General features: G+C 46.7%; 1 long non-coding RNA gene across 1 annotated transcript; it reads left to right on the top strand.

Moving 5' to 3' along the window:
- Window positions 1–316: 316 nt before the first annotated feature.
- On the top strand, window positions 317–7,982 carry LOC309518943. Its single transcript, XR_014213654.1, has 2 exons — window positions 317–358; window positions 5,609–7,982. It is a non-coding gene; the product is annotated as an uncharacterized lncRNA (long non-coding RNA).
- The last annotated feature ends 1,538 nt before the right edge of the window (window positions 7,983–9,520 follow it).

The following is a 9,520-nucleotide window of genomic DNA, read 5'->3' as shown; positions in this document are numbered from 1 at the left end:
TAACAATTCTTGGCGCCCAACGTGGGGCCTTTGACGCGCTGCCTGAGCGAAATTCGGACCCCGGGTAGGCGCCCCTCCGTTATTGCGGAGTGACTCGGACCGAGTCCCGCCCGGGACGGCGCACAAGGGCTAGAGACAGGACTCAATATATGGGAGGAAGGTATTGAGCTCTTTTTGGCGGTCGGGGACCGCGAGAACCCAGCGGGGACGCCCGCCTGTTCACTAGTCGCGAGAAGCGGCGCTGGACTGTATTGGGTGAGTAGACGAGAAAGAGAAATAAAAAGGGACGGGAAGGGGGTGAGAGATTCGTCTCCTGGCCTGTTCACTAGTTGCGAGAAACAACGCTGGACTGTACTGGGTGAGTAGACGTGGGAAAGTGAGGGAACTTGTGGGCTGTGGAACGGGACGGGGGTGAGAGAATCGTCTCCTGCACAAAAGAGAGGCTCCATACGGACGCGTGAGTGTGGATCAGGGTTCTGCCCTGACGGGAGGATTAGCTTGCGGTTCCGTCTTTCCCGCGAGGGGAGCGGCCAGGCGATTCCGCGTGAGTGTGTGTGTGTGTGCGAATCGGAGACACTGTAAACATGGGTAAGAGTCAGAGTAAGGGACAAAAGGAAGGGAATGGGAAAAGCCAAATCGACCTTAAGAGTCCGCTGGGCCAGGTACTGATCCAGTGGGATGAGGACTATTTAAGGAAATTTACTAAAAATTTGATGAAAGTGACTATAATCAATTTGTGTAGGACTATTTGGCCAAAATATCCAATAGGACCAGAGGGTGGATATACTTGGGACCCCGAGGGGGAGACAGATAGATATTGGATGACTCAACTGAGAAATTATCTAGTACTCAATAAAAAAGAAAAGGAGAAACCCTATTTAGAGGTATGGTTTCATACCCAGTTTTGCGGACCTGATCCCCCGCCCGTCGGTCAATTTCCCCTTAGAAAAAAGGAGGAAGAATCAGATGAGGAAACACGTCCTGTCCCTTCTGCCCCTCCCGCAGCCATGCAGCGGCCACCAACACCGCCGGTACTTTCTGCGGTCACAAGTCCCCAGGCTAGTGCCCGGTCAGAGGGAGAAAAGGCTCCTCTTTCTGACCAACTGGATGGGGAGGGTAGAAAAGAAAAAGGGTTGGATCAGACGGTTTGTTCACCGCCACCCTACCAACCATTATCTAGGGAGTTGCAACAACTGGAGAGGGATGTGCGGAACTTCCCACTCCCAGGGGGAGTGCCCCCCGGTTCTCCGGGGTCTAATACATTCCGAGCATATAGATCAGAAAAGGGGTGGGGATTCTCTCAGAAGGGAGGTCCGGGTAATTCTCCAGTCCACACTTTTCCTCTCAGAGAAACCCCTGGAGGGATAAACCAAGAAGGCCAGGCTGTAATGGTATATGTGGTTAGTCCTATTAAACCATCAGAACTCAGGGAGTTGAAACAAACGCTGCCCAAATTACATGAAAACAGCCAGGAGGTCGCGAACCTCCTTCAAATGTGGATGGGACCACACATATATACGTACACCGAGTTGATGTATATCTTAGGACACCTATTTACCCCCGAAGAAAAAGCAATGATTAGGAGGGCAGCAATGCAATTTTGGGAAGTCAAGGAGGCGCAACGAGTGGCCGTGCCAGCAGTGAATCAAGGGGACCAACAGCCACCGGCTCCACCGGAGACCAAATTTCCTATAGGGGACCCAAGATGGGACATAAATAATGCAGGTCATCGGACTCACTTGATAGATTTAAAGGAGATGATTTTGGAAGGGATCAAACGGGCTGTACCCCAAAGCACTAATCTCACCAAAGCTTTTGAGGTTAATCAAATGAAGGAGGAGTCGCCGGGCGACTTCATACAAAGAATTAGAGACCATTTGACTAAATATTCAGGGGTGGCACCCGATTCACTTGCATTTGACAGTCTATTAAAGATGCAATTTGTAACCAAAGCATGGCCTGATATTCAAAAGAAATTGCAGAAAATGAACTGGCAGGACGCCGCTATCATAGATTTAGTAAGAACAGCGCAGCAGGTTTATGTTAATAGAGAGGCAGTAAAGAGTAAGCAGAAGTGCCAGATGATGGCGGCCACTTTACAGAAAACTTGGGAAATTCAGAAGCAACAGGAAACCGAGACTACCAGAGGGCGTGGGGGGGCACCATATCGGGGAAGAGGGAGAGGAAAGGGAGGCTACACACCAGGGTCCGGTATCATCTGTTATCGATGTAACAGGCCTGGTCACTTCGCCCGAGAATGTCGGACCCCACGAGAACAGATATTGGAAAGGAATGAACAAAGGCAGGAAAGCCAGAGGTCAAGACAGACAGAGGGGGAGGGAGGAAATGACACAACTGAGTTATTCAGTTTATATGATGAATAGGGAACCTCCGGCTCGCTCCATGGGACCCGGAATGAGCCACTGGTGAACTTGTGTGTAGGGCCCTCTCAGAAATCAGTAGTTTTCCTGATAGACTCAGGAGCAACTCGGTCCTCTATATGTGTGCCTGTTCCAGGGGTACGCAAAACAATGTCAAACTTGAAAATAATAGGGGTAAGCGGAAAACCGAAGGAAGTCGGGCAATTAGAGGAAACCATTATAAGAAGAGGGGACCGGACGGCTAGAGGTTCGTTATTATTCATTCCCGAGGCAGGAATAAATTTGTTAGGGCGAGACTTGATGGTAGAACTGGGATTTCAGTTATTAGATTTAGATTCAGGAACTCCCATGTACCCCCTGCAGATAGTGGATGAGGAACAAATAGACCCGACGGTGTGGGCAGATGGGAAGATGGTAGGAAGACTGGGTATAGTCCCCATCAAGGTCACAGTAAAGCCAGGAGTCACCCAGTCATGGACCCCTCAATACCCAATGACCAGGAAAGGGAGGATAGGACTACAGCCGGTGGTAAATGAGCTGATAAAACAGGGATTATTAGAACCCACCATGTCACCTTTTAACTCTCCTATCTTAGCGGTGCAGAAAAAAGATGGGAAATACAGGATGGTTGAGGACCTGAGAAACATAAACCGGATAGTGGTCCCTCGTTTCCCCGTAGTACCGGATCCATATACCCTCCTTAGTCGCATTCCGCCCACAACCCGATGGTACACTGTTATAGACTTAAAGGATGCATTCTGGACCTGTCCTCTAGACACTGAAAGCCGAGACCTATTTGCCTTTGAGTGGGAGGATGTGAAAACGGGCAGAAAACAACAATATAGATGGACGGTTTTGCCCCAAGGGTATACAGAGAGCCCACTTCTTTTCGGACAGGCATTAGGGGAAAAGCTAGCAGGCTTTACCACCACAGGCCCCAATAGACTTCTGCAATATGTGGATGATTTGTTGATGATGGGAGAGAAAGAAAAAGAGGTTAGACAAGACTCTATAAGATTGTTGAATTGGCTGGGTAAGCTAGGGGTGAAGGTGTCTAAGGACAAACTACAGTTTGTACAGCGGAAGGTAAAGTATTTGGGACACTTACTAGAAGGGGGAACAAGGAAATTGGATCCAGAAAGAGTTAAGGGAATTTTAGAATTACAACCTCCTAGAAATAAAACAGATGTAAGAAGAATGTTGGGACTCCTAGGATACTGTAGACTGTGGATAGATCAATTTGCCAAGCTGGTCCGGTTTTTAAACCGGAAACTGGCCGGAGATGATAGAATAACATGGGAACAGGACGATGAACAAAGATGGGAAGAAGTAAAGAAAACATTGATAGGGGCCCCTGTCCTAGCTCTACCAAACCTCCAACAGCCGTTCCACCTATATGTAACTATTAGTTCTCAGACGGCTGTCGGAGTCCTAGCCCAAAAGAGAGGGGGGCGGTATCAGCCAGTAGCTTATCTTAGCAAAACCCTGGAGCCAGTAGTGCGAGCATGGCCCACGTGTATCCAGGTGGTGGCAGCAGCAGCTGAGCTAGTAGTCGAAAGTAGGAAGTTAACTTTTGGAGGAGCCTTGATTGTTCACAGTCCTCATCAAATATCCACGATACTAACTGGGGCAGCCTCCACCTGGATGACGGACGGCCGCCTAACCCACTACGAAACAGTGCTACGTACCAGCCCTGATATTACATTGGGAACTGATCGGAATTTAAATCCAGCAGAATTCTTGATAGGAGAAAGGAAAGAATGGGAACCAGATGAGCATGATTGCTTGGGCACTATACAATTAATGGCAAAGGTTCGAGAGGATTTATCAGAAATCCCTTTGGTAATGGGGGAGAGATGGTACGTTGACGGATCTAGTTATGTTGAGGAAGGAAAAAGGAAGTCAGGATATGCTGTAGTTAAGGAAGATGGGGAGATAATCGAAAGTGGGGCTTTGCCGGCGAACTGGTCGGCCCAGAAATGTGAAATCATGGCCCTGACCCGGGCCCTCGAGCTGGCTGGGAGCCTGGAAGTAACCATCTGGACTGATTCCCGTTATGCGTGGGGAGTGGTACATACTTTCGGTAGGACCTGGCGAGACCGAGGGTTCATTAAGGCAGATGGAAAACAGATAGAACACATGGCCTTACTAGAAAGGTTACTGGATGCCCTTATTAGACCAGAAAAAGTTGCAGTGGTACATATCCCCGCTCACACCAGAGGTACAACCCCTGAGGAATCGGGGAATAGGTGGGCTGACTTGAGGGCAAAGGAAGCAGCTAAGGGCGTGCCAAATGAAATAACGATACAGCAATGTGCTTTAAGGGTGCCCATTCTGACTGCAGCTGATACGGAAAATTTGACCTTTACCTCCCCAGAGATGGAATATATAACAAGAGAAGGATGGGAAAAGAGGGATGAGGAATGGAGGACCCCAGAGGGACAAATAGTACTGCCAAAAACTGTAATGATGGGGATTCTAGAAAAGATACATGAGAGTGGGCATTTTGGGACAGAGGCCATGGTTAACGTGGTAAAATCGTTGTATTGGAGTAAAGACATGTGGCCCATGGCCCACTCCATAGCCTGGAAATGCATAATTTGCCAAAAAGTAAATAGGACCAGAGCAAAGAAAACAGAGAAAGGGGGAAGACCTCTGGCGGTATGGCCGTTCCAGAGAATACAGGTGGATTTCACAGAACTGCCCGAAAAGGGAGGTTATAAACATCTGCTGGTATTCAAAGACCATCTTACAGGATGGGTTGAGGCGTTCCCAAGTCGAAAAGCGACAGCACAAGTAACAATAAAAGCCATTCTAGAACATATAGTCCCCCGGTTTGGTATAATCGAAGCCATAGACTCAGACCGCGGCACTCACTTTACACAGAAAGTTCTACAGGAAGTAATGGCAGCCCTAGGAATCAAATGGGACCTTCACACACCATGGCACCCAGAGAGCAGTGGGAAGGTGGAAAGGGCAAACGCAGAAATTAAGAAACATTTGACTAAATTATACTTAGAGAATGGACTACCATGGACAAAAAATCTTCCTCTGGCTCTATTGAGAATGCGCATAGCCCCCAGGAAGGACATAGGGGTGTCTCCATTCGAGTTAATGATGGGAAGACCGTATTTGGCTCAATTAGGTCAACCTATGATCGAGTTTAAGGATTTGTTCATTAGAAAATATTTGCGATCACTCTCCCAGTCTCTGCTGTCTCTCCATAGGCGAGGTGTCCTAGTTCAACGCCCTCCGTTATTGGAACAGCAACATAATTTCCAGCCTGGCGACCTGGTCCTGATTAAGACGTGGAAGGCGGAAAAGCTCAGCCCAGGGTGGGATGGTCCTTTCCGGGTCCTGCTTGTTACTGAATCAGCTATACGGACCCGCGAGTATGGATGGACCCATTATCACCGTGTGAAGAAGGCCCCGCCTGAACGTTGGACGGCCATACCGAGCCTAGACGATCCACTGAAAATAAAGATCACAAAATCAGGAACTGGGAACCAGGAAAGAACTGTAAGACAATAACCGGGGCTTAAATGTGTTTATTCTGCACCTGCAAATGTCTTTTTGAATGTTGTTGCTGTTCTCACTGTGAAGGGTGTGTCTGCTGTGTCCATTGCACGGAGGAGTGCAATCTTGTGTGCATAGAGGACATAATACTCCGATACTGTACAATTGAAGAGGGAGGGGTAATTGTATATTGTAGTTTGGTTCAGACCCCCACAGTGGTTCAGGCCCTCAAGGAATTGGAGAATGTATAATATGAAAATAAGTTGGCTAAGGGGATTCCTGTTAGGCCTTCTAACAGCTGGCGTAGTCTGGGGCTCCGTAGGAACACCGTCGTGCGCAGAATGTATTCAAGTCACTAAAACTGGGAATAAAATCACAAGGACTTTGATGTATTACAATGTTGCCCCAGAGTGTGGAGAGACGTTAGATCCATGTGTTCATAACCAAACACAGTATTTCAGATGCAGAACCAAAGAAAACAAAATTGAGTGTTATGAGCCTCTAGCGATAGGACCTGTTACATCTAGCATATATGTATATGGAGATAAAGGGGGAACTGCAAACAAAGCAAGTGAAAGGGCACATATGTTTTCCCTAGCACAAAGTAGAAGGGGATATGTAGCTCACAATTCCACCAGGGGCACGGAGAAGATACATGTTTGTTTTGATGCATGCGTTGCTATTTCAAAGGGACAGGGGCCTAACGACCAAGCCGGAGTCACTTGTGGGTCATTAAGCTGGGAAAGAGCTTATCTCCAAGAGAATAAGTACCTGTTCCAGCAGATTGCCGGTTCCAATATAGGGGCCACAAGGGTGACGAACCATTGGTATACAAATGGGGTGGAAGAGATACCCCTATATAGGGGTCCGAAGGGGATAAATATCACCAGGGGAGCAGCTTCGACGGCCTGTGGGTCAGGACAATGCAATCCTGTATGTCTGTGGGCTAAGGAACTCCCGTCCACTAGACCTAAATATATTCACCTTGGTTTGGGGATAGATGGAAATGGGAAGGATCCTTATGGGCACCTAATCATAAAAATACATACTACTAAGGTCAGCAAACAGCCAATCTCAGTATTTGAGAGCTTTGAAGAAGAAATACAACAATTAAATAAATTACCTCTTCCCCCAAGAGCTCATAACATGTTTTTGAGTCTAGCTGAGACTATCGCCAAAGAGCTAACTGTGAAAAATTGTTTTGTATGTGGAGGGACGAATATGGGAGACCAATGGCCTTGGGTGGCTCACGAGGTAAATTACACTGAGGTCTGGAAAAACGAAAAGAATTATACATACTACCATCCAGGCAATGAAATCTGGCAAATATCCAATAACCTAGTGGGAATGGAATGTTTTGTCAGGAACATATCAAGTATAAAGGGAGGCATTCATGTGGGAGATACTCCTTGTGTGGGGCAGTGGGAAAACAAGCAATGGTGGAGTTCAGATAACATCACCAGGAAATGGCCACCTGCATTAGCTGATATGACTAACATGGCTTTTCTCCAGGACCCACATAATATCACTAGGGAATGGACCACCCCGGATGGATTCTATTGGGCATGCGGGGGATATGCATATAACCGATTACCCCCAAATTGGGTAGGATCCTGTATATTGACTACCCTCCGACCTAGTTTCTTTCTACTTCCCCTGGAGACGAAGGCTATATTAGGCGTGCCGGTCTACGAGGAAATAGGGCCTAGAAGGAGGAGAGCAATTCACATAGGAACATGGGATGATAATGAGTGGCCCCCTGAGAGAATAATTCAATATTATGGCCCTGCGACTTGGGCTAACGATGGGACATCGGGATCCTTTGGGAGGGACCCAATCTATCTATTGAACCGCATCATTCGGTTACAAGCTGTAGTAGAGATAATAACTAATGAAACTGCTGCGGCACTAACCAAATTAGCCAAAGAAAGCGCAAAAAGCCGCACATATATTATGCAAAACAGGTTGGCGCTCGATTATTTATTGGCACGAGAAGGCGGGGTTTGTGGAAAGTTCAATCTAACAAATTGCTGTATCGAAATTGACGATAGTGGTAAGATAGTCAAAAACATAGCTGACAGGATGATAAAACTAGCACATGTACCAGTGCAAACACTGGATGGCTTGAATTTTAAGGATTTGTTTGGTTCCTGGTTTCCAAAATTGCCAGGGCTACAGGCCATCGTGGCCTTAGTTGGACTAATAGCGGCAGGATGCATATTAATTCCATGTGTACTACCTATCTTTGCCCGGGCCATTAATAATTCCTTTTCCTTATTGGCCCAGCGACATGTAACTACCCAGTTGATGGCTATGAGATATACCCCGCTACTTACAGTTGAAGAAGGAAGGGATCATTGGGAGTTATTATGTGAGTTTGAGGCAAGGTATAAAAGAGAGGGGGGATTGTGAGACTGGGAAACAATGAAAGCATACAGAAAAGACGTGCCTCAAACTCAGCCTTGAGAGCCAGACGTGTATACAAGATAACACAGTCGCGTACGCCAGAAAGGGCGAGCCAAAAGGGTGATGCCCACACTGAGAAGGGAGTAAAGATGAATAGAGTAGATTGAACAATGTATTAGAAATGTGTTAAACTCTGATAGGTAGATTGTAAGCCAAGCCTCCAAAAGAGGGGCGGCAGTAAGGGATAAAACTACGGTGCTGTAACCAGAACGGGGCTCTTCGTATCCACGGGTACGGAGAGTCCGTCTTTGCAAATACGAACAATAAAAGGGTTATCCTTATATTGAAGTCCTTGGTCTATTTGTCTCCACGAATAACTTCTAACAAATGTAACTAATAAAAATAAATAAAAAGACAATCCAGCGGGGGGACGACGACTAAGAAATAACAAGAGTGCAGTGCCGCATACAATTATCACAGACGAAAAAGGTGAGTCAAATTAGTTTTCAATAAAGCTTGTCCACATATTTACCTGTGGAGCAGGAGGTTTAGTGGATGAGTTAGCATAGGAGAAAAACTTAGACCATATGCGTATAAAATAAAAGTGGTCTATTTTTGAAGGGGGTTTAAATGTCTGTATTTAAATCTCCAAAACCAAAATACCGGTATTTTTTAATGTTTTAAGTGACTAGTGCTATAGAAATTAATCAGCCAATCAACCTTGAGTTCCCTTGGAGGTTTTGTTTATTGCTAGGGCTTGTGGCTGATGCAAATAAAGAATCTTAGCTATACCTTGGAGGGAAAAGGTGGGATACAAATGCAATAAGCAAATACTAAACTTGTCATTGATGCAAAACAGGCCCCCACCAAAGCCTCTCTCTTACCTGCGTTGCACAGTAGCTCCTGCAAAGCAGTGGTAGCAAAGGTGGGTTCTGGTGAGATCTTGTGTGCTGCACATCGTTTTGTGTGCTCTGCAAGATCTCGTGAGATTTTGGTGAGATCGCACCAGAAGACCCCTGAACCCATTTTCAGGAGAAGCCCAGGCTCGCCCAAAGCTCTCACCCAGCCTGGCCAGCCAAACAAAGAAGCCCTTTATTTTCGAAAGAGCCAGAACACAGTGCCGTCCTGAGCTGCGGTGGTACACAGTGCCTTTTGTCTACACAGCAGAAAAAGAAGGCCGCGTGAATTTAATGTTGCTTCTGTTCAACAACAAAGAA

The sequence above is a fragment of the Podarcis vaucheri genome (assembly GCF_965113315.1).
Source record: "Podarcis vaucheri genome assembly, chromosome: 14".
Lineage (NCBI taxonomy): Eukaryota > Metazoa > Chordata > Lepidosauria > Squamata > Lacertidae > Podarcis > Podarcis vaucheri.
This window is presented reverse-complemented; position numbering and strand designations above follow the sequence as displayed.